The sequence below is a fragment of the Meleagris gallopavo genome, chromosome 3 (genome assembly GCF_905368555.1).
Source record: "Meleagris gallopavo chromosome 3, MGAL_WU_HG_1.1, whole genome shotgun sequence".
Taxonomy (NCBI): domain Eukaryota; kingdom Metazoa; phylum Chordata; class Aves; order Galliformes; family Phasianidae; genus Meleagris; species Meleagris gallopavo.
Genome location: NC_139406.1, coordinates 63267240 through 63273984, shown reverse-complemented (window position 1 = coordinate 63273984; position 6745 = coordinate 63267240).

Here is a 6745-nt window from a genome sequence, read left to right as displayed (position 1 = left end):
GTGTAGTAGGTAAATGAAGTGTCCAAGTGAGGTAAATTACACGCTCCAAGACCTTGTCCAAGATGAAAACCCATGCTTTGATCTAGCACAGCACAACTAGATAAGGAAGAAGGCAGAGGTAGTCATGCAACAAGGGTTTGCAAAGAAGCAAGATGATATCACAGGACATGTAAACCATTTTTGTTTAGTGGCATGTGAGATATGAGTGACAATTTTCACTAGGAATTTGTAGACTTGAACAATACAGTGATGTGTTCAGATGCAGAGGGCCATGATTTAATGGATGGACACAGAGTAATGCTATGAAGCACTGTTTGTGGGCAGATTTTTGCAGCCATTATGCCTTCTTTCTCTTTGTATCTCAGCTACCTTTCCCCAGCACTGGGCTCCTTTGAGCCAGGGATTCAGGCACGGACACAGAACACACAAAGCAGATCAGCAGTGGGGCCCTTCCACAGGGCATCAGGTAGAAAGCCAATGACTTATCTGGTTAAGACTGATACCAGGCCAAGGTGGCTATTTAAAAAGAAATTGAAATAAAAGTGGCATACATATGGTGGCTGTTCCAGCAGAGAAGGCTTTCATTCTCCCAGTGAGTCCTGCTGTTTTTGATGGGAGCCTGCGTGGATGGCTTTGGGTGATGAATCTGGCCTAACAGCCTTGATCCTTGAAAAATGATCAGTTCTACCATGGCTGTATTCTATGGTGGCAGAACTTGGACTTAAGGCATTTCTCAAGTGTGTTGTTCAGAGACAGGGGTACTGGTGGCACTCAGAATGCCCACCTTTGTGTCCCTCCAACCAGTTAACTGCTTTGCCCTCTTTATAGGTGGGAGGTGAGGATCTCCCACCCCTGGATGCTTTCTACTTGAGAAGGTCTCAGCTAGGGAGAAGTCAATGGATCTGGGAGCTCTTCACCATGAGGACACACAGCACTGCCCTTGCCCCTGCCCCATCCCTGCCATCTGACTCATCTGTGCAAGCGCCAAATGCCAGCCTGGTGCTTATTGTGCACTGGGTGTGTCAGGAATATTTTTCTTGGCTTTTGCGAGGACAGAAGGAGCCAAAGCAGACTCAGCCCACACAGCAGCACAGCCAGCCCTGCCAAAGGCCTCAGCTCCACTCCAGCTTTGTAAGGAGGTGGGACAGTGGCTGTCTTCTTCTTGAGGGCAGAGGAAGACAATATATATGCTGCTGAAGGATTGGTTCACAATCTTCAGGATAGCTTTGTTTAGTACCCTGACCACCTCTGTGCACTCCTCCTCACATGCCTGCATTCTCTCACCCCCTTTCTGCCAGGTGAGAAGGGTGTCAGGGCACGTGCCCCCTGGTTTTCTTGTCTGTGGCTAAAAATGCTTTTGTCCAGCTGAAGGGCTGTGGGCAGCACAACTCACAGAACAGCTTCTCCAGCTGCAGCAACACCAGAAGCTTGGGCAAGAAAAATCACCGCTCTGTGTGGTAAATATCACCCCCACTTCTTTTTTGGGTGTTTGAAACTTCCCAGCGTAGGCTGGGAGAGAAGCAAGAGCACGAGAATGATGGTAAATAGCTTCCTTTTCCCCTCTGGAGGCTGATGTGGTCAGCCACGTCAGTCAGTTCCAGTCCCCTGGGTCTGAACCAGCAGCCCAGCAGGGAGAGGGGTGAGGATGCGGCACCTCAGCAGGTGAGAGGCCTCACAGTCCTGACCACGACACTGGGATTATCTTCAGGGAGTGAGACTTGGGGAAAAACTCCAGACAGTGACAGAACAGGAAGTTACAGCAGCTGTAGGAGCCGTGGTTAATGAATTTCCCAGTGGGGCTTTAGCTTTTGCTCTGCCTTGTTCCCTCTGGCCCAGAGTGCCGTATTAGTTTCTCCGCTTCCCAGCCATCCCGGTCCCACAAGCTGTTTTGTGTAAGAATTTTCAAGGCAGCAGATTGTGTTATGAGTCCCCAGTGAGAGAATAATTTTAGGTCCAATTCCAAATATTTAGTAACAAAGGCTCGGCTTCCCAAGGTGAATCCCAGGAACACTGACAGCATCTCCACATCTGATCGTTCAAACATCAGGAGGAAGGCAAAAATGAAAATATGTGTTTTTGAGAAAACAAGAAACTTGGGTCTCACAAGCTCAAGGGTCGTGGAATTCCAAGTGCAGTTTTGCCCTTCGGTAAAAAGGGGCTGCCTTGGCTGACCTGACTGCTCATATTAGATGCTCTAGGTCTTCAGAGGAGAACCTTCACAAGGGACTGCAGATATTTATAATACCAAAAAGCCAGGGAAAGTTAAAAGCCGTTTCTTGGAGACTCTGGGAATGCTTACCTCCAGGTCTACTGTACTTGCTCATTCCAGATAAAATCTTGCCTCTTTTTCAGGAATGGATAATTTGGGCATAACTTTTCTTCCATTCACTGCTCTGGTCCAAGTCCCATCCTGAGATGGACAGTGGCTTGCTGAAAGTCACTATGATTCTTTGTCAATAGAAGTGAAATGAGTTATTTTCTTGAGAAAACTCCTCCAACAGCTGTGGCTTGTAAGTACTCTACCTATACATAAAGATTGCATATTAAAACATATTTCAAATTATTTTTTAAAACTTACTCCCGAAGCTTATAAACTTTTCATACACCTGGAATTACCATGGAGAGCTTAGCTTGTTCTGCTGCCTAGGAAGGACACTTACACACCTAATTGCTCTCTTTGTTTGGCTTTGCTACACAAAGTAAGGATGTAAAAGAATGCTACAGCTGAACAGACAGTCTGAGCTATCACTTGAGCAATCTGAATTTTCAGATCCATACTAGTATTCCTCAGGAATTCCCAGTTTTGCTCTGAGACTAATGAACTGCCTTATTTTGCACATTCTAGAAGATGATGTATTATGTGAGCCACACGTTACTTTTACATTTCAAAACTGTTAGTTAAAGAACCAGAGAAATTTTCGCTTCTGTAAGTTTGGAAAAAAAAAAAAGGAGAACAACTGTTTAAATGATTTTTGTTTTGAATCCCTGCAAGAGGAGGAAAGCTGGCATTTCTTATCAGGTTGTTTGGATTGTGGATACAAGTGAGAGATGAGAAAATCCATGTATCAGTGTTTTTGCTGGATCATTCTGGTTTATGATCCCTCCACTGGAAGCCTTAGTGTCATCTGCCTTGTGCTTATTTCCCACCACCGTGAGCACTTGTTAGACAAGAAACTGGCAGCCTTCAGCATATCAAGCACTGCAGTTCACAGGCAAGCCCTGGGAAAGCTGAGGCTTTGAGGAAACACTGGTCCCTTGGAGATGTATTCATGTTAGGGCTCCCACTGTTTCTACCAGAAGCAAGGTTGAATTAGTAGAAGCAACATGGCAAGAGCTGGTGATGAAAACTCCATACAGATACCCATAAAAGGAAGAGAAATGACACTATGTTGATTTGGGAATACTTAGAAGATCTTAATTCCACCCTCTACTCTGATCTTTCTGCTGACAGGGACAGTCCTCAAATTACAATGTCAGAGGTCGAGCTAGCCAGGAGTACCTTTCCAAAAAAGCTGCAAAGGTCTATATTCCTGGTATCCAGAGCCTTGTTCTTGCCTAAATGAAGCCGGAACAGTTTACACTTGTTGCAAAATATAAAGGTACATGCACACAAGAATACATGTAAACACTGTCATCCCATAGTAATTTCTGAGCTGGGATGTGTGTGGACAAGTACTGGCAGTGTCCTTGGGACAATGGCTTGCTGCAGCTGCGATCCAATGGGGACTGGATGTCAGCATGTTGCTGGGTGTTGTGTGTGCATGAAGCTGCTAACATGGGGTATGGAGAAGAAATCCCTAAGGCTATATTAGCATCCCATTCTTCCTCTCCAAAAATCTGTCCCTGGACATAGCAACTGGCTTTGCTAATCGCTCTGTTTGAGCTGATCCCAGTGTCTCAGTGCCACAGCAGCTTTTATCGGTAATTGGATTAGGAAAGAAAGGCTCCAATTATAAAAGTGCCATAGACACTGGGACAGGCATATTGCTTGCTGAAATGTTTTTGGTCAGAACAGGCTAACATCTTGAGGGCAATTTGGTCAGGCTGTGTTTAAAGGAGCTGTTTTTGAAAACGCATTGCAGCTTCTTCATTAAGAGCTACAGTAGCCCTGTTTAGGGAGGGGGAAAAAAAACATCCTGATGATCTAACTTATGTACACATACATACACATGATCATGACTTCTGTGCATTCATCATTTAGTTCAAAAGCTTTTTTTTATTTTTTGTGGAAGAGATGAATTGTTTGTGTATAGCCAGCATTAAGGAGTTAGGTAAGTATGCAAGCTGTAATGCCGTTTCTGAAGTTATTTTAAATATTTGGGTTGTCCACTTAAACTATGTTTAAATAAAGTTAGTATGAATTTCTTCATTTCTTTGATGGCACGATAAAGCCAGACTTTCTGTCACTACATACATCAGCATTTAATGGCCAGGTTGAATCATGGTAGGCTGATTAGGATACCAGGTTTTGAGGATTTCTGCAACTGTATTTCTAACTTTGTCAGGGACCTAGACTTCTCAGCTTTACTTTTTTTTGCAAGGAAGAGAAGCAGCTGTGTGACTAAACACCTGGCATTCAGGGTTAGGAGCTTCCTGACAATGTCAGCCTTAAATCAACTGCCCTCACCAACCAGCTCTGCCTAACTGCGTTTTGGGGGCACTCAGAAAAGCTTCTGCCTGGGATAGACAGTTTTATTTCTTTCTCGTGCAGTATGAACTTGCAAGCAATGAGTACAGCCCTAAGCTTCTGTACTCAGAAAACTTAGGTTTTACACATTAATGGGCAGAAACAGACTCTGCAGCTAAGTACATAATGGATTACCACTTAACATTGTGATCATCTGTTCTTGTTAAATAGATGCTTAGGAACTGTTTACTCAGAGACACTGAGAAAAGTTAGGAATCAAATTGAGAGGTTAAGTTAACACTTTAATAGGCATTAAACTCTTGTGCAGATGCACATGTTCAGAGCCATAGTGATCAGGTATAATCCTTTAATTTATGTGCATTAGCTACACATCTTTGATTCCTCTGAATTCCCCAAGTTCCTCATAAAGAAAAGGCTTTTCAGGGTTTGTCCACGTACATAAGCTATGACAGTTTGTGACAGTGTTTGAATGTAGAGAGCAAAGGTTGCTCCTGGAGTATTTATTCAGTATGAAGTGAAAGGATATGGTTCCTGATTAGGTTACCTCAGCAACAGATCTTCTGCACCACTTATATGATCTAAGGTAAGGTATGCGTTTACTGTGCTCTAACGATTCACCACCTGAACAGGCCTAACTGTATGTGAGGAAAGAACTATTTGTACTACAGTAGCATCTAAGTTTGCTGCTCCAATCTGCAAAGAAGTTAAAACATAAAGTAACCAACATGTACGTGGTACAAGAAATTGCTAACACCAAAACTGAAGATATTTAAAGCCTAAATTTGCCTTTTCTCACTCGGATTACCTAGTGGGTATACCCAGTTTAGAAGCCCAGTGACTGCATATTTCTTATAAAGGCTGGGGAGTGGAAGAGAATGAATACTCACTTTGAGAACAGCTTGGATTTTACAACAGTGAGTTTTCTCCCCAGATATATCAGCTCTACCGAAGGAAAGTCTAGGCTTTCAGGCTCTTATTTAGCTCATAATTTTATGAGATTAATCCAGATTCTGTTTCCCATTAATTGGTTCACTGAGAGTGGATTCAGATTACTGTAAATTTCTTTCCTATATGGCCCAGCCTTTAAGAGATGCTAGTTCACTTGCACTGCACATCTACTAACCAGAATGAAGGCTCCTTCCCTTTTGTCTGAAAGAATCATAGAATAGTTGAGATGGCAAGAAACGTCTGGATCCACCTGGACCAACCCCCACTTCAGGCATGGACATACTGAGCAGGGCACCCAGGCCCATGTCCAGGTAGCTCTGAAAAACTCGAAGGAAGAGACTCCACAGCATCTGGGCAGGCTGTACCAGTGCTCTCTCACCCATGCCACATAGAATTTTTTCTTGATCTTCAGAGGCAATCTCCTGTGCTCAAGTTTGTGCGCGCTGCCTCTTATCCTGGCACTGGGCACCAGTGAACACGGCTTGGCTCTAAAGGACTATTTGTGTAGACACTTACAGACAAATTCTCAAAGTGTAAGCCAAAGAGCAAGCTACCATGAGATAGGACTAGTTGTGAGAATACATTTCTGACATACCGTTATACTGCAGTAACTGTCTTACTTAACACCGACCAAACGCAAGAAAGCTTATTCCTTAGAGAGAGAAAAGTGTTATCTCATACCTTTCAAGCTTCAGTTTAAAAGGAACATGTGTAAACACCAAAGGCACCATTCCTGTGACCAAACACAGATGATAATGTCTCAACTGGTTAGCCAACCATCTTTAGTGAGAAAGAATCCAGCTCCTTCATAGTGAAAGTACCCAGTCCTCATATAGGCACACAACTAAAATGCGATGAAAAATCCCCAGAGTCTAACTCAGGTAGGGCCTATTTCTCTCCACTGACTGTTAACCCATAAGTTCCACTGTAGATGTGCCAAGTAAAGGGTGTGATTTGTCCTGTGTACTAGGAAAGCAGTTCTAGAGAATGATCTTCAAATACCTGATTTACATGACTACAAGCTTTAGCATTGTTAAGATAGGAGCCTTCTGTGAAATTTTCAATGACCTGCTTATTCCAGATGGTTGTTACAGCATGACAAAGACAGACAGATACCAAGAGGTGTGTCGCATTTGCTCATCTAGGTGT